Source organism: Chenopodium album, chromosome 18 (assembly GCF_948465745.1).
Source record: "Chenopodium album chromosome 18, dcCheAlbu1.1, whole genome shotgun sequence".
In the NCBI taxonomy this organism is placed as follows: domain Eukaryota; kingdom Viridiplantae; phylum Streptophyta; class Magnoliopsida; order Caryophyllales; family Amaranthaceae; genus Chenopodium; species Chenopodium album.
The window spans coordinates 47,812,521-47,836,241 of NC_137851.1; the positions used below are offsets into that span (position 1 = coordinate 47,812,521).

The following is a 23,721-nucleotide window of genomic DNA, read 5'->3' on the forward strand; positions in this document are numbered from 1 at the left end:
TACCTACAAATTTTTTAAAGAAACCTATAAGTATTAAAATTATCAAATAGTACAAGGTAATAGACTTGGAATATTTGATAATTTTAATATTTACAATATCCCACTTTATAAATGAACTTTTTTTATAAGAAAGTATTAAAATGGGGATTCTTAAAAATCTAAAATACAGATTTTATCATAGTTTTTTTCTATATAGAAAAAAGAGATTTGACTTGTTTTTGTTATAGGGCATATTGAGGGGGTTGCCAATACGTTCTTGGCACTTGAGGATGTTTTCTTTTATTTATGTTTTCACTCACCTAAAATGATATGCACTTAATAATAATAATAATAATAATAATAATAATAATAATGACTAGATGAAAGCCCGTGCGATGCACGAATTTTCAATACATAAATGAAAAAATATCATGTATATTCTTAATTAGACTATAAATAAAAATATTTAATATCCCATTACAAATTAAATAATTAATAAATACTTTTTTTGAGATTTATCTTTTTCAATTTTTTTTTTATTTGTTACACTGATAATAATGATTTAATATATTTATCTTTTCCTATATTTCTTTCTTTATTTTTTTACCATTAATTTATAAAATAATTTTAGTTGTGGTGTTTAATATACGTGGCATTAAAATTTTAAAATAAAATATAATAAGACTTTTCTTATACATTTAATTTTAATAAAAATTATGAAATTAGAGTGGTGATGAATTTTTATCAATGAATATGATAAACTTTGTAATATAATAATTAATATTTTAGTAGAATAAATAATAAATGAGCAGATATTTTTTGTGCGAGATAATAAGAAAGGATGTTTCTTATATTTTATAGATTTTTATATTATATTTTTATCTAATCCTAAATTGAATTATTTTTTATTTTTAATTATTGTACGTTGTTTTTTTATCAGGTTTGTAATTTTCATATTTCATTATTATTATTTTTTTAATCTTGAACATTTTTTTTGAAAACATGGTTTAATTGAACGTAATATTTATTTTTTAACTTTAATATTTATTTTATTTTTAATATATATATATTTCATTATAGCCCTTTTCATATGTTATTATCTTATAATATAAGATTTTTCTAGGATTGATAGAGTTTTTAAAATATGAATTTTATATGATTAATTTTAGTCATGTTAATATTTTAAAATAATTATTGTCAAAGGCTAAAAATTTTGGAAAAATAAAGACAACGTACACATTATTTTTAAGGGAAATTGAGATTATATATAATCGTTTCATCAATCTGTTATTTCAATTCATAGAGTATAACTCGTACTTTGATTATCTAATCATTATGTTCAAATTTAACTCTAATTAAATTAGATCTGCATGTAAAAACAAAACAAAATTTAGTAAACAAAATATAAATATATATCCCAATTAAACACAATGTTAGCAATAATTACAAATATATTTTAAAACACGAATTTTAAAAATTAAGCTAAGATTTTAGCATAATTTTTAAAATACCCAACCATTGACACAAAATTACTAACACAAATTTCGCTTTAGTTGGTTTTGTATCGATACAAAATTTTGTTGGTTTTATAATGGTCAGTTCATAAGCATCATAAATTTTAATTTAATTCTAATATTAAAAAAAAAATTATTTCTTATTATAATTACTATCAAAATTTATCTTATAATTGTAGGTATCAAATTTTATTGTAGTCGTTTATCATTTAAATATAATATTATTTCAGATACGATTTTCATTAATTAATTAATAAATAATTTTTTTGAGATTTATCTTTTCATATATTTTGTTTGGATTTGTCATATTCGTAGTAATGATTTAATAAATTTCTATTTTTCTATATATTTTTAATTTTTTTAACCATTAATTTATAAAATAATTCTATCGTGGTTTTTAATCTACGTGGTATTAAAATTTTAGATTTATCAAATCTAATTCGTTACATTTATCTAGGTGGCGATATAATTTTTTAATTCAAAAATAAAATACAAATTTTTTTATTGGTCAAAATAATTATATTTCTTATGTGGCGCTTTGAATGCTCTCCAAAAATGCCTACTTTATTTATATACTAGTTTTGTGCCCGGACGATGCCCAGAACGTTGATAAAATTTTAAAATAACATTTTTTACTTTAATGTTAAATACGGTCAAATAATTCGTTCTGATAATGTAGGATATTTAGACATATGATATCGTATGGCTTATATTTATATAATAACATTTTTTTGTAGTTTTTTTTGTACATAAATATCTACGTTATTATCAACTTGAAATTATTTTTAATGAACTTAAATTATTTATACTGAACCAAAAGTTTTTTACCAAATTAAAATTTTTATTTTTAACCACACCGTCTAGCCGGTCAAAGTAACCCTTATAAAATTGACCGAGGAACCCCTGTAATATTAATTGAGTAATTTCTAACACTGACCAAGTAACCCTTATTTATAACACTGATCAAGTAACCCTATAAATACTAAGTAACTCTTATCGCATTAACGAAGTAACTCTTGTAATAGTTAGTGATACGGTTTGACCAGCTACGTATAAAAGTTTGTAATTAAATATATTATAAATGAATCTTTAAAGAACTTTTTAAAATGAATTTAATGATGGAAATAGAATTGAGTTATAGGATATTTATTAAAAGTTATGATTAATTTTGTATATATGAAATATTAAAATTTTATCGATAATAAAACTCTATACAACAAGTTTATCTTAAAAAAACTATCCAAAAATCGTTTACTTAGCGTCATGTGTCACAATAATACATATTTATCTCCTACTTGGCGCGACACTTGACAAAAAACTGGAATGTCAAGTGTTGTTGTCGTGTTATTGTCTCGTGGCCTGGTTACGAGATCGACTTTATATATTAGTGATATGATATTAGATTATAACATTAATAATAGTATTAATAATAGGAAAATTGTAATCTAATAATCCCACCTTTAGTCGATCTTCCACAAACAATCCCACCTTTTAAAATTTCAGAAACAATGCCACCTTTTGCCCCTATCTTCCATTAACAATCCCTGACCGGTTGGATTGTTTTGGTAACCAATTTTCTTAGGTTAAAAGACATGTGTCAGATTTTAATAGGTTTATTCTAATTTTAATAATTAAAAAAAACAAATCTAATTAAAAAAAAAAAAAAACAGCCCAGCCACTAGCCCAGCCCTGCCACTGCACTCCTCTCCCCATCCCCGCCCTTGCATTCCCCGGCAACCCCCTACAACCACCACCCTCAAGCCCGAAAACACCACCAGTTGCACACCCCTTCCACGACCATCAATTTCGCACAATCTCGGAGTTCAACGATGATGTAATTCGAACACCCAACTAGGCATCCTCGCAACCAGAAATCGGCAACTGGGGAGTGGGAGCGGCAGAGAGAGGGGAGCTGTGGAGAGAGGGGTGTGGGATTCCGTTGGGGCTGGCAGTTGAGTTTTGAGGGCTAAGCTAGGTGGGTTTTTCGGGCTGGGGCTTGAGTTTTGAGATTTTCGAAGGGGTGGGATTTTATCGTGGTGGTGCTTGGGTTTTGCGGGGCTGTAGGCGTGGGTTTCATGGGGGTGGTGGGTTTTGTATAGGTGGGTTTTGTGGAGTTTTTCATGCTAAGGGTTGAGTTTTTAGGGTTGGGAGGAGTTTTTTGGGGCTGTGGGTGGTGTTTTCGGGGCTGTCAGTGGTGTTGTAGTATTTTCGAGGTTGTGGGTGGTGTTTTTCGGGCTGAGGTGGTTGAGTTTTCAAGGTTGGTGGGGATTTTTGGGGCTGTGGTGGAGTTTTTGGGGAGGGGTTTGGGTTTTAGGGGTTGTGATGGTTTTCCGGCGTGGTTGGAGTTTCGTAGTGGCCTAATGGGTGGAGGTGGTGGTAAAGGGTGAGGGTTGGGGTGGCCATGGTGGTGACTGGTGGTCGTAGAAGAGATTAAGTTTAAGAAAAACAGGGAAATTTTTTTTAACCTGTTTAACAAGTTGTAGGTCAAAGGGATTGTTAGTGGAAGATCCGATCAATGGTGGGATTGTTTCTGGAATTTCAAAAGGTGAGATTGTTTATGAAAGACCGACTAAAGGTGAGATTATTAGATTACATTAAATCTTGATTGTATAACCATGGCATAAAATCTTGAAGCCCAACTCCATCATCAAGGCCGCAACTTTCAATAAGAGAATAAAGTAAAATTCCCCTACTATGGCCTTATGTACTCGTGCTTCCAGCAACATAAATCAAATCAAGATAACAATGCCAATTGCCAAAGGTTAATGATTAGCAATTGCATAGATTTCCGTACTCTTAAATTGTTTAGTAAACAACCGAACAAATTAGAGGTGCTAGGTTAATTATCGAGATTCGCAACTATCATGGAGTAACATCTAATTCCTTGACACCGATAATTCGACTGAATGAATAAGTTCTTCACCGTCCAAAATAATAGTTCGCCCACAATATATTACGTATGAAATTCTCAACCTAGAACAGAACGAACTCCATAAATTCAAAATCAACAGTATATAAATTAATACTATTTTGCTTCTAAATTGTTCGAAAAATACTTATTGATTCCATGAATAATAATAATAGACAAATCAAGAACTTCCCTGGAACAAATTCGATCACCATACTCGAATCAAAAACCTGTCCTCATTCTGTTGTGCCGTGGTTTAGAACTCAGTGACTTAGAAGCGAAATACGCCACCACCGGTACAGCAATTCGTGTACCCGAATTCAAAGGTTGGAATTGCCTTAAGAACTGTTCATCTCAAATGGGTAGGCTTGTATTTATGTGTTTAGGGTTCAATAATGCTGTATTAAAAAATATCAGAAAGAAGAAGACAATGCTCGTATTTATATGTATCCTAAGAATAGGAGACAAATAAACAAACCCACTCAGGCAAATTATGTAATACCCCATATTTTCATACGTATTTTCTAATAATTAATTAGGAATTATTTTATAAAAAGGGTATTTTAGTAAATTTATTATTTGGAGCCAAAATGATATTTGAATTTTGGTGCCAAAAGTATTTTGAAATCTAATTATTATTTTGGATAAGATTTATTATCCATTTATCTTATTTTAAAAACCGAATTATTTATATATTTCGGATATTTTAATTAAAGCAAAAGGTATATTTTATTAATTAATTAATCAGTCCAAAAATCCCAATTATTTAGCTAGGAAATTCGGATTTTCTATGTATAGAAAATCTGATTTTTCTTGGTTATTTATTGGTGAATAATTGGTATTTAATTAATTAATTATATTATTTATACAATTATTTTTATTTCTTAAACCGAGCAAAAATCTTCCTAAATACTACTAAGGGAAGCGAAAATCTGAGCTATGAAAAGCTCAAGATTTTCGACCCTCTTGTATTATTTTGGGGGAAATTATTTTGGTAAATTGTTTTTTAATTATCTCCCAAAAATCTATTATTTTCCTTAATATGTTTTTCCATTTTCTTAATATTTAATCATCATATTTTCTTACCTTTATTCCTCTTGATTATTCCCCAAGTAATCTTCCTTGCCATATTATTTTTCATGACAAACATACCTTCCATATTTAATTATACACAATCACCTTAATATCAAAACTTTCCATATTTCTTTCATTCACTTCTCCAAGTAATTCCATAAACCCTACTTGCCATAATTCTTCCCACATTCTCTTTCCATAATTCTTGCATGAGCTAGCCTATAAATACCCCTCCATACCTTTCACATTCTTCATACCAATTCTCTTCTTTTCTTCTCCTCTTTTTACACAAATCACTCGTTTATCTTTGAAATCAATTTTCGGACACTTCTGGTCAGTTTTTGGGGTATTGACGTTTCACAGAAGATTGTTCCTCTTAAAACATCCTTGAGGTTAGGCTCAAGAATCACCCAATTCGAAGTTATATCAAAGGAGTTACAGCCTCTACAAGTTCTGCCTATTCTTTCCAACGCAAATCCTATTCTTCTCTTTTCCTCTGTTTCTTATCTTTTCTTCTTCTCTTCTCTTATTCAATTATTATTATGGGGGATTTATAAAAATTATTATGAGTAGTTTTAAATATATAAAATCAGATTTTTAATGTTGTTTATGAAAATTAATTTAAAAGGTTCATGTACATATAGTTGGGGGGTTTTTAATTTAATTATTGTGATTATTTGTTAACCTTGTATTGATTAAGGTTGTATTTATTTGTAGGGTGTGTTCGATCAAGATTCTTGAGGTTCCTTTTGTGTGTTTTTGCTAAGCAAGGATCAAGGTACGTTAGGTGGCTAGATACCTTGAAATTGATTGGTTTGAATAAGCATGTTTGAATGATTTTATGATGATTGAATTAAATTAAATTAAATTGAATTGAATTATGATTTATGAAATAAAAGCATGTTTTTGATAAATAAATTGGAGTATTGATTTTATATCATGTTTTAAATAATTAAAATTATTATTCATGTTTAAAAGGTTTGATTTTAAAAGCATGTGGAATTAAATAAAAAGGAGTTTGAATTATTATTATTAAAAGTTGGAATTATTGGATTTAAAGAGGATTTATTGAATTATTATTATTAATGCTTTACAAGCATGTTGGTAATCCCACTATGCGGATTTGGTTTATTGATAAGGCTTTGGACTTTGTATGACCGGGTTTTTCCTCAAAAATAGCCTTGTAACATAAGGAGACTAGCTTGGGGGGTGTGCACACTTGGGTGAGGAATTGGTTTTAAAGGAATTGGATTTTAAAGAGGAATTGGTTTATTGAATTGACTATTGATATTGATTATTGAAATTGGTTTTGGAATTTTGAGTTGGAATTATTGGTTAAATTATTGGAAATGATGAAATTGATTTCAAAAGCATGTTTGCTAATAAATTGAGTTTAATTATCTTGCACTTATTGTACTTAGCATATTTTGCTACTCCGTATTTCTTATTTTGTTTTGGTTCGCCCTGTTTACCTTAATGGTAAGCAGTGTTAACTAATTTCAGGTGGAGTCAATGATTGAGCATATGGAGTCCCGGGAATGGTTTCACCTAGATTAGGAAATGTTGGTTTTTATGTTTATTTTTGAGTACTCATGACAATGGTTACTATTTATAGTCTATTATTAATAAGAGAAGAGTATTGAAGTTTTCTGCTACAAAGTATTGGTTTTGTTTAGTAAGTTTGAGTAGCCTTGAGTAATCACGCGGCGGTAATACGCCTAAGTCTATCTCTACGGTATAATTATATGTATTATACTAGTATTTCTGTAGAGGGAGATTTGGGGGTGTTACAAATTAGGTGGGCCCAGACCCACCCGACCGGCCACGAATATTCCTTGGAATGTTTAATCCCCCACGAGTGTGGATCGTCAGGCTTTGCAATTTTCCGATTGCATTACCATTTCCAACAATACCTTGGTAGTAAGGCATAATGCTCTTCATACTCTCCAATAGTTAAGCTTTGACCTATCTTCCTAGCCTTGAAAGCCTTATACCTACTAACTTTCAGGCCTTTCTCTAACCAGATAGTCTCAATAATGTCATGTACTTTCATGTAAGGATTCACCTTAAACTTACTTGGGAAGGTTTTAGCAATCCATAATGTACTAACTTTTTTTATTTTTTGAAGTTCTCCCACACGTGTGCTCATTGGTACGAGTTTTAACCATGAATGATCTGCCCCTCTTATCCCATGACCCCCATATCTTCCAGGGGCATTTGTCTTTGTTGGTACAGTGACAACCAATCCTATCTGTTGCATTCTTTGAATACTTAAGCTCTCTGCCAAACTTAATTGAGTGACCTATTATAACTTCTCTAAATGCAGCAGCATTTGCAAATATTTTCCCCACAAAAAAATAAAAAAAAATAAAAAAATAAAAAAAATAAAAAATAAAAAATAAAAAAAATAAAAAATAAAAAAAAAAGAAAAAAGAACTCAGCTCCTCTCTAAATCAAGCTCTCTATACCTGCCCCTAATACCTGGATCAGGTGCTACAAGATAGCCAATATCATCTTCTTCATCTTCATCTTCATCTTCTAAAGACTCTAACTGGAACTCCTTGTCATTACCCTCTTCTGAATCAGTGATGTAAATGTTGTTATTGTTGTCTTTTGACTGATCTAATCTCTTAAGAATCTCCATTTCTTCTTCATGCAACATATTCCTTGCATAACAAACTCAACATCATCCTCATCTTATCCTTCAGTGTCATAATCAATGTCAGGATCACTAACTCTAGGAATGGATGGGAAACTGCCTAGTCCTCCAACAATACTCAACAGGTCAACAAATGAACCATTCCCTAAGTTAGTGTTATGACAGGCTAAAATCGTAGTCACCCAATCAAAAATAATACCTAAATCCACTAACTATGCAGATAGGGAAGAAGGGTCGAACCTCAGGGAAACGAGTTAATTTATTCCTAATTAATCAATATAATCTAAATTATCAAGTAACCAATTTGTTGTTATAAAAGGGAACTAAACTACTAAGAGTATAAGTAGGAAGGAATAAAAGTAAGAGGAAAATCAATGAAATAAAAGCCTAAGGCATAGGTTCACCAATAAACAATATTCAAGGGTGAAACATAACAATCAATCATCAATGCATCAATTCATCAGATCATAAAGGCCTTTCGCTACGTATTACAATCACAGAGTTAATTTACCGGTATTAAATCTCATCTCTCGAATCTCGACTTAACCATTTATAAATTAGTCCGCCTATTGAAACTAAGCCTAAACATCAATTCTCATCTCTCGAATCTCGAATCAATATTGCTAAACTCATACAATTAAACCAGGCCTAATCTAATTGCATAGCATTAAATCAATCAATAGGAAATTAATCAAGCATTGATAACCAACAATAATAATTTACCCCTTGTAGACACCCAAATGTGTCTCCCCAAAACCAAACCCAGTGATGAATACCTTTTGCGTTGAATGATAATCGAATAAAGTGAAAGTGTGAAAGGTCAGGTGTTGCGGTTAGTTTTTATTAAAAATTCTTTCTTTCTGTTTTCGAAAAACAACTCTATTTTATGAAAACAGCCAATTCAGTTTAGTTTGGTCCACGACAAGGGTCCAATAATAGTGTAGTTGGATGGGGCTTGCAAGGAGCTTTCCAACGATATATTATAAGCCTAATTCCGATGAATATGAGGAAGTTATGGCCAAAATACTAAACTGGGCCCGGTTTGATCTTTACATGCGGCCCGATGATCTAGGGGAGGGCCCAATGTTAATTATTATTCCTAAAGTTATTAGAATTAATTATAGTCTTCTAGAATTCTCTAGAAGGTTCTCTTAATCCTAATAAAATTAGAATTAATAATTATATTTTGATAAGTTTTACTTGGAATAAAATATTACTTTATGAAAAATACGATTTCAGTTTTCATACGGACTTTACGAGTCAATTTTGATTGATAAGTGGACTCCGTGTTTGAAAGCGCGTAGGAAACCAGGCTGTCGCCAAACGACAGGCCTGTCGCTACGAGACAAGCCTTGTTGCCAAGCGACAGACCTTGTCGCTAAGCACCATCCTTCTTCTTCCTCTCCCATTAATGAAGTACATGCTACGATCACCTCCCAACCACGAATCCAAAGGTCGAAAAGAGTGTTCACTCCACTTGGTATGAGTTATGAAACAACTTTCGAAAAATTACACCACAAAGGACTAGTCATGCCCATAGGGCCTATCAAAGATCCAGTTCCAGAGGCCAGGCCACCCAAGTGGGATCCTAATAAGCACTGTAAATATCACCAAGGAAAGGGTCACGACACTGAGGAGTGTTGGAAACTCAAAGAAGCTATTCAAGATCTGATCGATGACAATAAAACTTCCGAGATTCTAGCCATCGCAGAAGATCAAACATCCTTCGATCCTTCACTCCTTATCACACTTGTAGGTAAGCCCATGATCGAGACAGCTTATATAACCTCTCTTGATGAAGTGGTCGTGATTGAGGAGGATGAAAGTATTTTCTTAGATAATATCAGGGAAGACTCGTCAAGTCTAAAAGAAGACGTTCGAAAACTACAAGATGTCATTGCCATGCTCTTGAATGTGGTAGAAGGATTAGCAAATCGGATGATGGTTGTTGAACAAAATTCTCACCAAGGATCTAATGAAGAACTCAATGCTCCTAAGCCACGAGCAAAACGGACCATTGAAGAATACACACCAATAGGAATAACTTACAATGAAGCTTTTTACTGTCTCCACGATCAAGGTCTCATTCGCCCCATTGGTCCCAGTCAAGACCCTCCGCCTAAAAAACGGTATCCCAATTGGGACTCAAAATCTTATTGCCGATACCATAGAGGTCGTGGTCACACCACCGAAGTATGTCTCGGTCTCAAAGATCGTGTTCAAGACCTCATTGATTCAAGTCTCCTTCATGTTCCTCCGCGCGACAAGAAGGCCCGGATTAGTAATGATAACAACAGTGGCTGTAAAGGAAAGAAGAACGATTATCCTTCTTCTTCCGAAAACACCTACTCTAGCAACAGTGTTGGTACTTTCGACCTTAATGAAATCTTAGCCATGGATAATCGAGGATTTAGAAAGCAACTAAGAAAGGATTTCACCCCTATTGGAATTAGCTACGATGATGCTTTCAATCGACTCCATGCAAAGAAACTCATTACTCCTATTGGACCCATTCAAGATCCCCCACTTGAGAAGAGATTGCCTAGTTGGAACCCAAATGTACGCTGCAAGTACCATCAAGGTAGGGGTCATACTACCGAGAGCTGTTGGAAGCTAAAGGAAGCAATCCAATATTTGATTGATAATAACAAGCTTCCTATACCTCCAGTCGGCAAGAAGACCGAGTGATGATAAGGCACAAGACAAGAGGCGAGCTTCAACGACAAGATTTCGTGACCTCTTTTTCTATTTTTTTAATTCCTTTCCCCAATAAGTCTAGCATAGGCACCGTTTTATTCTCCTTAGATTTATTTTGTAGGATCATTATTTCTTCCCTTTTTAATAAAATGAGCATTTATTTCCTTACATATGATCATCGCATTGCATTGCATTTAAAAAAAAAAAATCCATGTCAAACTGAGCACGAGGTATATCAATGATTTGAGGCACCTCTTGTAGCCATATCATATAATCTTTTACCCTTCAAATATGAAATCCTTTCTTGATAAACCACTTTGAGCCTCATCTAATGATTGACCTTTCTTTCTTCAACCCACATCTACCTAACCTTGGGATGGGATGGTGTGTAACTTATGCAAATTCAAAAGCTTGAGTGAATCAAAAAATTAAAATAGCAAAAACAATACAAGTGGCGAAAGGGCAAGTGTTCCAATGTCTTTGATATGAACACGTCTTTGATATGAACACGTCTCAGATTGCGTCTCTTATCAAGTGCTAGGTACCGTGTCTGAGAAACATGAATGCCAAGTGAGTGATAGACCGCATGATCGGGATTGCCCACACTTATTAAAAAGGGTTCCAATTAAAAAAAAAATGCAAAAGCAAAAAAAAGAGAGCAAAAAAAAAAAAAAAAAAGAGCTCAAAAGTGAGAAACCTCAAGCATAATAATACAAAGATTCAAAAGCAAGGTTGCACACCTTGGGGGCTTATGTAGGGTCTTGAGCCTTTATCCCTTTCTTCTTCAACCTTTAGCCTAACCACGTTACAACACTTAAAAGAACTCTTTGAGGTATACACATACTTGTGCGAGGTTCGGCTAGAGCTACGTTTGGCCTGATTCCTAACGGATACGTAGGCAACCTCACATTGGGGTGCAGCCGTAATAAAAATGCATTCATATTTACATTCATAATTGATCATATCAAGGAATTTCCAATGCTCATTTTTTTCCATTTAGAGCTAGACTTGGGGGCTTGATCCTTACATTATTAGCCTACCTAGCCTAAGAGTCACCACCATTTGACTCTTTTCAATATATTTTTCCACACACTTAGCCCTTGCGGCCTAACTTTAGTGTCACCATCACACACATCACAGATACATGACCAAATAATCCTACCTTTAGGAACCCTTTGTCATGAAATCTTAACACAACGCTGAAGCATGCCTTTTCATATCAACATCACTCATCAATCATAATCATCATTTCATCACAAAGTATGAATCACTTAGCCTCCGCGCCTAAGTTACCTCTTTCATTATCAAGTCAAGTAGGATAGTCTAAGATGTTACAATCCTTGTACTATGAGATACAACGTGGGCACATACATTTGACTAAGCTCATTCAACATGCACCATCAAAAACTTCTTTCTTTTTTGTGTCTTTCTTTTTCGGGAGAAAGTCGGTACCCTTCACAAAAAATGACGGAAATTTTTTGCTTTTTTTGCATTTTTTGAGTCACACAATCACAATACAATGCACACACGGGTCATGAGTCACACGTGTCATTTCACTTCGAGTCGAGTCAACCTCGAGTCAATCACAGCGAGTCAAGTTTATACCTCGAGTCGTGTCAAGTCAATGAGTCAAGCGACATCAAACCTTAGGTCAACCCTAAAATAATTAAAGAAATTAGCAAAGTCCTATAGTCAAAGATAAATACAGGTGCATCCCAGCGGCAGCAAGAGCAGAATAGGGAAGACCCTACTCCAGCGCCAGACGACAACATCTAGTGTCAGGCAACAGATTTTAGCGCCTGGCGCTAGATCCCAGCGTCTGGCGACAGAGCCAAATCGCCGCGCCAGAGGCATTGCAGCGGCGATAGAACGCTTAACCACTCAGAGCAATTATTTCAACCTCTTTCAGCAATTTCGGGTTCCTTGGTACGCCAGTTAGCCCCTATAAGCAATTTGACATGATTAAGTAGTCGGCTTGATTACAATCGCAATAAGTGATCGACCTGACGAAAGATCGTATCACTTAGCTTAAAGCGCCTAAACATTGGTTCATCGCAAGACACCGACATATTGGTTCATAAACAACAGAGACACCGACATAATCGTTCACAAGCAGCAAAAGCGCCGACGTAGGCATAGCGGAAGCAAAGTTCAAGCGAGCTTTAAAGATCGACAAGCGTTGGTCTTCGGGAGTTTTCTTCGGAATATTATCGCAACAAACATTCAAGTATCATCAAAGCTCTTTTGCTCAGAGACGCGTGGGCATATCATTCAAAGCTCTTTTGCTCAGAGACGCGTGGGCATATCATTCAAAGCTCTTTTGCTCAGAGACGCGTGGGCATATCATTCAAAGCTCTTTTGCTCAGAGACGCGTGGGCATATCATTCAAAGCTCTTTTGCTCAGAGACGCGTGGGCATATCATTCAAAGCTCTTTTTCTCAGAGACGCGTGGGCATATCATTCAAAGCTCTTTTGCTCAGAGACGCGTGGGCATATCATTCAAAGCTCTTTGCTCAGAGACGCGTGGGCATATCATTCAAAGCTCTTTATTCAGAGACGCGTGGGCATATCATTTCAAGCTCTTTTGCTCAGAGACGCGTGGGCATCCTATTCAAGCTCTTTTGCTCAAAGATGCGTGGGAATCCTATCAAAGCTCCATTGTTCAGAGACGAGTGAACATCCCTCTAAAAGCTCCATTGTTCAGAGACGAGTGAACATCCCTCTAAAAGCTCCATTGTTCAAAGACGAGTGAACATTCCTAAAAAAGAAGCTCCTTCGTTCAGAGACGAGTGAACATCAACGGCGACGAAGCACGACCACAACATCAAAACGACAAGATGAGGTTCCCTAGTTTGTGGAAAGTTGTCACAACAGCAATGCAACAACACAAATCGGTTACTCCAGAGATGTGTGCTCGACGGTGCAAGATACACATTTCTTAACTCTTTTATCTGTTTAACTAACGTTAGTTTGCAGGTATTGGCATTACAAGAATGATTTAGGATCGCAGAACGTTCTGAATCATTCTCCGTCCCTATCGATACTTTGACTTTTGTTTTCATACATGCGTTTCTCCAAACTCAGTCAAAGTGGGGGCTTCTGTAGATACCCAAATGTGTCTCCCCAAAACCAAACCCAGTGATGAATACCTTTTGCGTCGAATGATAATCGAATAAAGTGAAAGTGTGAAAGGTCAGGTGTTGCGATTAGTTTTTATTAAAAATTCTTTCTTTCTGTTTTCGAAAAATAACTCTATTTTATGAAAACAGCCAATCCAGTTTATTTTGGTCCACGACAAGGGTCCAATAATAGTGTAGTTTGATGGGGCTTGCAAGGAGCTTTCCAACGATATATTATAAGTCTAATTTCGATGAATAATGAGGAAGTTATGGCCAAAATACTAAACTGGGCCCGGTTTGATCTTTACATGCGGTCCGATGATCTAGGGGAGGGCCCAATGTTAATTATTATTCCTAAAGTTATTAGAATTAATTATAGTCTTCTAGAATTCTCTAGAAGGTTCTCTTAAGTCCTAATAAAATTAGAATTAATAACTATATTTTGATAAGTTTTACTTGGAATAAAATATTATTTTATGAAAAATACGATTTCAGTTTTCATACGGACTTTACGAGTCAATTTTGATTGATTAGTGGACTCCGTGTTTGAAAGCGCGTAGGAAACCAGGCTGTCGCCAAACGATAGGCCTGTCGCTACGCGACAAGCCCTGTCGCCACGCGACAGACCTTGTCGCCAAGCGACAAGTTTGGTTTTGCGGCGATAGCGTGGAGTTTTATTCCTTATCAAATTCTACCTATTTCCGGAATGTTTTCTTATAAATAGGGTCTTGGACCTCCGTTTTTATGGATCTACAATCAACGATCAGGAATTCTCATCTACAATCCACAATTAATTCTCAATTCTCTCTAAGCTCTCATCTCTCTAGCTTTTCACAAACACAATTCCGCATACACGAGATCTAGAAACACACCTAGCCAAGTTCGAAGTTACCTTCGCCCTAGACATGAAAGGTTATAATTTCTGAGGGTTTGGTCCCTAATCTCTATTTCAATTATTTAATTTAATTATTTGATTTTATACTTTTCCTTGAAGTTACTAACATGTGCATTTTGTTATTAGAAAGAGGTACGAGGCATCAAAGTATGTAATCTTATTGCTCTATTTTTTTAGAAAGCATGTTTATTATTTATTAATTCCTAGCATCATGTTAGGATGTTATTATTGCTTTCTAGTATCATGTTTAGGGTGCCTTTTACTCTTTTCTGATATCATGTTAGTGTAGGAGTTTATAGGTACTACGCAGCGGAAATAACATATATGAATCATATTCAATAAAGTACCTAATCCAAGGATCGCATGCATAACACACAAGACACATAATCATACCTTTGAAGCGTGAATTCCACGAAGCTATTCGACAGGCAAATCAGGGAGAGAATAGAGCCCCAAGTGTTGCTCCTCTACTTAGTCCACGAGATTCGAACGAGCCGTCCACCAATACTAGATTGGTCGAGTGATTGAGGAAAACCGCGATCACCACCTTTTCGGACAACCGACCACCGCACGAACCACCACCACCACGAGACACCACCGCGCCTAGGAGGAGGAGAGAGCCGTGAGAGAGGGAGTATGAGAGGGGGTTGGTTTCGTGTTTGCTAATTAGGGTTTGATCTAAATGATCAGTAAATTCCTTACTTGCAAACCTAGGCACCTAGTCTATTTATAATCTCATTATAATTAGACTAGGGCACGAAGCCCAATAGCCTCTTAAAGCCCCATATGGTCGGCCACCTAGAGTGATGAGGCCCATGATGGGCCTCGTCCTCTAATGCTCGATCTAGCCCCTTTGTGTGACCTTATAGGATCCGTCCAATCGGGCTTTGGCCTATTTTACTAGTCCAAAGATCGTAAGTACCTCTAGCTATGGCAAAACGACGACCCAAATGTCCGGACTTAATTATCTCCATAATTTGATCCAATTATATATCTAGTAATTGCACACGACGAAGACATAACTCCTTCAGTTAGTATCATGCTAGGGCTAAAGCTTTGATTTTTATTGTTTAGTGACATGCTAGGGTTTGTTATTAATCTTGTTAGTATCATGCCTAAGATCTTGCTATTATTATGCTTTAGCGTTAATATGATTATTATTATGATTATTATTGTTTTTATAATTATGATTATTGTTATTATGTTGCTTAATATATTTTATTATTGTTATTGCTTGATCACGCTTTTTATGCATGTTTAAAGGGAATTTGTACTTGTAATCACGCTTAATAAGATAATTAATAATCTTGTTTAGGGCTAATATGATTATAATTCAAGTGATCGCCAATAATAGTTTTATTCGTGCATTAATATTCAACCAACATAGATAAACAGGTTTAGGGTTAATCTGTTGATTGTATGTTAGTCAGAAAGCGCACATGAATACGAGAAGAATGAAGTAGAGGTTTATTTAGGGCAGATTTAATCTCTTTTAGGTGGGATTTGTACCTTCATCCCCGAACCCTATTTGGTTCAAGACCTTTTGGAGTTAACGATCTCCTGGATCGTTAAGGGGTGTAATCTTCACCTTGTGAACGGTTTACAAGTTCCTCAAACTTGTTGGCGACTCTTTTGCTTTAGCTTCCTTCCCTTTGGACGCCATCATGCTTAAGTGTATGATCACAATGGGGTTCAAGTTTGGGGTAATGCTTGAAATATTCCCTACACCCTTCATATTATTTATGGATCCCCATAAACCCTAGAAAGAAAACTACTCAGACATAATCGAACATAAACTAAACAAAGAAATTAAAGGAAGCATGATGAAAGAAATAAAGTAAAATAAATGAGATTAAAGTAGAAGAAATCGTTACCAAAGTAATCGAAATTAAGGAGTTGAATTAAGAACAAAAATGGAGAACAATGCTGTAGAGAGAAAAACTAATCTAAAGCTAAGTAGAGAGAGAAAATCTAAGAGAAGAGGTCAAACAAATTAAAACTACTCAATCGTACTTATACCAAAAATCTCTAATTATTCCTAATTAGAAACTAAGTAATCGTCGAAGAAGCCTCCCCAGAAATACGCGCCCGATCGGGCCCGCCTTTTCTCTTCGCCCTCTTGTTCTGGGCATCCGCCCGATCGGGCTAAAGCTTGCCCGATCGGGCCCGGCTATATGCTGGACTTGGATTGGGCTCCATTCTTGGCCCAATTCGAATCTCCACTTCGTGTCTTGAATACTCGGTGTCCAAAAGCAATTGGTCATGCCTTCAAATGCTCGTAGTTGTACCGCAATAATTCCGGGAAAAAGCTCCAAAGATGCAATTCCCTACAAAACTCAACCGAAACTATGAAAACACTAGAAAACACCAATTAGTAATAAAAGTGGCTCTAACGAGCCAAAAACACTACTAATTACGACCAAGGGACGGGGGTAAAACACCATATAAAGTAGACATATCAAACTCCCCCAAGCCGAACCTTTGCTTGTCCCTAAGCAAAGAGCTCATCAATGAATACATAAAACATGCCTCACCCCAAATAATCAAAATCAAGAACCAACCATTCAAGGCAAATCCAATAAACATGCTTCAACGTCAATCAATCTCATTCATCTAATCACTCATCCTCCCCAACAATTGTCAAGTATAGCAAACCACATGAGCATATAGAATTCAAGACTAGTGCTCACACACTCAACTCTCATTTATGTGGCGAGTAAAAGATGTACTCGATCGCTCTCCATCCCAACCCCTTAAATGTGAACAATGCCCTCCCAACTCACACTCTCGTGTGTTTAAAAAGACATACACTCAACCTACTAGTCGACTCGAAATATGTCAAATCATAACTTGCATTGATAAGCAACACTTTCACATTCACACAACTCTATGCACAAGGTCGGAAGGTCTTTAAAGCTTATAATGTAAGGCTAGAGAAAAAGGGTAGGATATATTTGGGAATATGTGAAAGAAAAGCTATACTTAAAGGGAGCCAAATCCTAATAAAACCCATGATCAAAATAAATAATGATCAACATCTCCAACATAACCAACTGCAACAAAAATCCACCAAATACAACTCCAAAAATATCAAACAATCCCAACTCTTACAATTTCACTCATGAAAATATAATAATGTAGAACTCGAGTGAATCACAAACTCTAAACTATCAAACATGAATTTTTCATTGAAACTCAATTTTTTTCTTTCTTTTCTTTTGATCAACCTTCACTTAGAACACTTGAACATTAAACATTTTTTTTCTTTTTTCGAACTTCTTTTTTCTTTTTCCTTTCATATCATCGTACTTTTTTTTTCAAGACAATTCAACTTCCAAACTCATCAAAAATAAAATACGATCAAGAACAAATAACTTCTCAAAACCCACCCAATTTGTGCAAAGAATAAGCACACTACAAACTCCCTCACCTCACTCACTAATAGCTCCCCCAAGCCAAGCTTGGGACTAGTAACCAATGGGGCAAATATGGCTTGTAATGTGGCTAATAAACAACAAAAAGGTCAAGGCAACAACATGGGTAGCAAGAAGGGAACAAATGTATCTAAACCATCTGAAGGCTACCTAAAAGAATGAACGCCTTCGTCCTCCTCAATGTGCATAATAATGAGTTATACAAACATTACTCATAGTTGCAAACCAATACTCAAATTCATTGACATACCAGGAACTATCACACAATTCCTAACCAAATCGACTAGTCAAGCACTATATTCACAAGTAGTTGGGCAAAATTGACGCATGTTTAGGCATCCGAGCAATCAAACTTCAAATCATGATCAACAAATCCACAATGCTCATCATCATATACCAAGAATCAAAACAATATTTTTTCAAGTATGGGGCACAGGGAAGCATGATTCATAATTCATTGGAACGTATTTTTGTATTTTTTTTAATTTTTTAATTTTTTTTTTGTATTTTTCATATAGGAAAGCAATAAAAACTACACTAGAAAGCAAATACAGCTATACTAGAAAGCAATAAATAGAGAAAGGAGAGAGAGAATTACCATATGTATAAGATCATCTCCCCCAAGCCAAATCAAGCAATGCCCTCATTGACTTGGGAGCGTAGCTAGGAGTAGCTACTCCTCATCATCATCCCCATCCATCCTAGAATAGCCACCTCCATGGCTAGAGCCGACACCCCCATGGCTCCAACCAATGCCACCATAACTCGAACCACCTGCAAAATAGTTAGGGTCCACATTCTCCCCAAACCCACCAAAAGGAGCATTTGCCCCATAACCATGGATCGAAGAATATTCCACATAACTACCATAAGCACCGAGGGTCGAATACCCTCCTTGGGGGTATTGAAACTAATTGGGAACAAGAGACTCGGGGGGAATAGCCCATCGACGGGCATAGTCATCATACATGGGGTATAAACCCCTCCCTAGGTTTCTCTCCACATACCCAACCCGTCTATCTAGAGAACCTACTCTAGTGTCAAGGTTTTGCACTAAACCCTCTACTCTTCCTTGTCCCCTCTCAATCCTATCAAGTTGGCTTCTAAAAGCTGAGAAGTCATATGGGGCATTAGGATCAATGTTATAGTCAAAGGAAGAGTTAGGGATGTCATGTGTGTAGGGTTTGGGTGGTGGTTGGAATTGAGGTTGTGAGTGGGGTGGTGTATGGTGAGCCGCTTGAGCCTCCCTTGACCATCTAACTCGAATGTATAGGAAGGCTTACCTTCTCAAACTTAGTCAAGGTGGGGTTAGGTAGCTTAAAGGCTTGGTCCCTCCTACCCGACTCTCGATGGATTATCCACCACATCTCGCCACCCATGGGTTGGATCCAATTAAGGCCTCCTAGGTAAGCAAGGTCCATAAGGGTAAAGCCTTCTACTTTCCTATGGTCGGTAGGGGTGAAACCTAGGTGTTTGACCGCAATGTGGGTAACCAACCTACCAAAATAAATAGATGCCCTAGACCTACCGCCCTCGGCCGCATTGGCCGCCGTTGGAAGTGTTGGGCTATCCTATGCGGGATGTTCAATTTCTCGCCTCTAGGGATCACATAGCAATTTTAGAAAAATCTTTGATAAAGCGACGATAAAACCCCGCATGACCTAAGAAACTTCTAACTTCCTTAACATTAACTGGAGGAGGTAATTGCTCAATCACAGAAACCTTAGCTTTATCTACCTGTATACCCTTATCAGATACAATATGACCAAGAACTACTCCCTCTGTCACCATAAAGTGACATTTCTCCCAATTTAATGCCAAATTGCATTCTTCACATCTTTTCAAAATTTTAGCGAGATTTGCTAAGCATGCATCAAATGAAGAACCATACACACTAAAATCATCCATAAAGACTTCCATAATAGACTCTATGAAATCAGAAAAAATGCTCATCATGCAACGTTGAAAGGTAGCGGGGGCATTACATAAACCAAAGGGCGTCCTACGATATGCAAAAGTACCATAAGGGCATGTAAATGTGGTCTTTTCTTGATGTTCAGGGTGAATCGGAATTTGGAAAAATCCCAAATACCCATCCAAATAGCAAAAGAATTTATGATTAGCTAACCTTTCAAGAATTTGATCAATAAAGGGGAGAGGGAAGTGGTCCTTTTTAGTGGCGATATTTAATCTACGATAGTCAATGCACATACGCCACCCTGTAACAGTTCTAGTGGGAATCAACTCATTTTTAATTACAGTCATCCCACACTTCTTAGGAACTACCTGAACAGGACTTACCCACTTTGAGTCAGAAATAGGATAGATAATACCTGCATCAAGTAATTTCATAACCTCTTTCTTGACTACTTCCTGCATATTAGGATTCAACCTTCTCTTGGGTTGAATACAGGGCTTATAGTTGTCCTCTAGATGTATCCTGTGCATACAAAAATCAGTGCTAATACCCTTGAGATCATCAATACTGTACCCTATTGCCCTTTTGTAGGTTCTAAGAACCTCTAGAAGTTGGGAAATTTGAGGGTCATCAAGTGCAGTACTAATGATCACAGGGTACAATTCCTGCTCATCAAGAAAAACATATTTTAAATGAGAAGTAAGAGGTTTTAGTTCAGGTTTCTTCACCTCTACGGGTTTTGATTCCTGAACCAATTTTACTACCTTCTTACTCTCTTTAGGACCGAGTTCATCTATGGCAAGAGCTTTCTCAATGGCATCCACCTTTTTGCTCCAAATACTCGCATCACCTGCAGACGAATCTCCACAAAGTATTTCTTCCAAGGGATCCCTTGCAAGAACTTGTGGTAAGCTTTCTTCACAGATATCATCCATTATATCAATCACATCAATTAAACAACAATTTTCCTCTAGCATAGGTCCTTTCAAAACCTTCCCTAAATTAAAAGTGATATTATCATCTCCAACAGAAAGGGTTAGTTTACCATTTTTAACATCAATTATGGCTCCTGTAGTATGGAGGAAAGGCCTACCTAATATAATGGGAATTTGTGTATCCTCAGCCATGTCTAAAACAACAAAATCAACAGGGATAAAAAATTTACCAACTCTAACACGGACATCCTCTAAAATACCTAAGGGGTATTTAACAGAACAATCTACCATTTGCAGAGTAATATTAGTAACTTTTAAATCACCCATATAAGTTTAGAACATATAGACGATGGCATAACACTAACAGAAGCACCCAAATCACACAATGCTTTATGAATGAAGACATTACCAATATGACAAGGGATAGAAAAACTACCAGGATCCTTTAACTTAGGAGGGGATTTATTTTGCAATAAAGCACTACATTGCTCTGTAAAAGCTACAGTTTCTACGTCATTAAAGGCCCTTTTCCTAGTCAGAATATCTTTCATAAATTTAGCATATGCGGGAACCTGTGTAATAAGCTCTGTAAAGGGAACTGTTACATGCAAATTTTTCACAACCTCCAAAAACTTACCAAACTGCTTATCCAATTTAGTTTTCAATTGACGATTTGGGAATGGTAATTTGATAACTGGTTGTTGTGCTTCTCTACTCTTCTCCTGAGTAATATCCTTCCCTGAAGTTGTACCCTGCAATGTAGTATCAGAAATATTAGTTTTACCCTGGAGTCATGCAGGAACATCAGGTATAACGGAATCAGGATTAGCAATTTTAATTAAATCAGATTCATCCTCTTTGGGCATTGGGGGCCCGTCGTAGTGTGAACCGCTTCTCAGGGTAATTGCATTTGCATGATCCGTAGGTGGTATTCCTTGCAATGGTAGAACTCCTTGCTGGCGAGTTTGTAGAGTAGAAGGGCAATTTGGGTATCCATGACTTTATTATGGGCTATAATTGAGTCAATCTGTGTATCTCTACTCTCCATATGCTTTTGCATATTAGTTAATATCGCTCTAATTTCTGACAATGCAGGGTCAGAAGATGGAGTAGGGATTTGTGTTGGGGCTTTTTGATTAGAGTGGGGATGGTAATATTTCTTCTGTGAAGGGTGTGCTTTTTGTGGTTGTTGTGGAGGTGAAGGATTTTGAACATTGGTACTCCGATAGGATAGGTATGGATGGTTTCGGAGGCCAGGATTATAGGTGTTGGAGTATGGGTTACTTTGCCTATAGGTTTGGAAGGCATTAACCTGCTCTATAGAACTCCTGCAATCTTGCTCCCAATGTCCTACAATACCACAATTTTCACAAAAAGCTTCATTAGAATTATTAGAAACAGCAGAAACATTAGCAACAGAAGTAGGAATAGCAGTACTAAGACTATCTAGTTTCTGGAAAATAGATGTAAGTTGGGCTTGCAAAAAGGATACTGAATCAACATGGTGTTTGCCTTTGTTTGCAAAGCCTCCAGAATTCCCATATTGGGAATTATGTATTTCCATATCTTCAATAACTTGGTCTGCATCATCAACATTAAGATTCATAAATCTACCATTAGCCGCGAAGTCTAGAATCGTCCTGGATGTATTTCCTAATCCGTTGTAAAAAGCTTGGATCAACTGCCACTGTGCCAGATTATGATGGGGATACTCCCTCTGCAGATCTTTGAATTTCTCCCAAGCTTCATATAGCGCTTCATCTGGCTCTTGGGCAAAATTCTGAATTGCACTTCTCAATAGAGCTGTTTTCTCTGTAGGGTAATATTTGTTATAAAAATTCAAAGCAAGAGTTTCCCAGTTAGTAATACCTAGTGCAGTTCTATTCAAACCATTAAACCACAGTTTAGCTTTTCCACATAATTAAAAGGGAAAAAGAATCTCCCTGATCTGGTCCTGCGTAACCCCATTCTGCCTAATAGTATTGCAGTACTGACAGAAATCTGCAATGTGAAGATTTGGGTCTTCACCCTTGGCTCCACTGAACTGCTTCCTTTCTATCATAGTTATGAATTGGGGCTTGATCTCGAACTAGACTCCCTCGAGATTTGGAGTAGGCGAAAGGTGTGGAAAATCCGTCAGGGACGGTTGTGAATAATCGCTGAGCTTCTTAGGTGCTGTCATCTCTGATTCTGAATCTGAAGGAACTTCTGAATCACTAGAATCAGTTGGCAGATCGTTAGGAATATCGTTAATCCCAGAACCTGCCAGGATTTGTCTATAAAGATTCTTTTGTCTATGGAAAGAGCGCTCGATCTCAAGATCGAATGGAATATAACCTGATCTGGAACCCCTGGGCATAAACAAAGAACTAAAAAGACAAATGTGAGAATTGCCTCAAAGAACTAACGTTCTCCGAGACAAGAGAAAATAATCTAGACTACAAAGAACAATCAAAAATAAAAATTAAAACTGTCTCCCCGGCAATGGCGCCAAATTTTGACAGGCTAAAGTCGTAGTCACCCAATCAAAAATAATACCTAAATCCACTAACTATGCAGATAGGGAAGAAGGGTCGAACCTCAGGGAAA

General features: G+C 36.0%; 1 non-coding gene across 1 annotated transcript; it reads left to right on the forward strand.

Moving 5' to 3' along the window:
* Nucleotides 1–22,826: 22,826 nt before the first annotated feature.
* LOC145593324 (small nucleolar RNA R71) lies at nucleotides 22,827–22,933 on the forward strand. The gene has a single exon (XR_014102670.1). It is a non-coding gene; the product is annotated as a small nucleolar RNA R71 (small nucleolar RNA).
* Nucleotides 22,934–23,721: the final 788 nt, after the last annotated feature.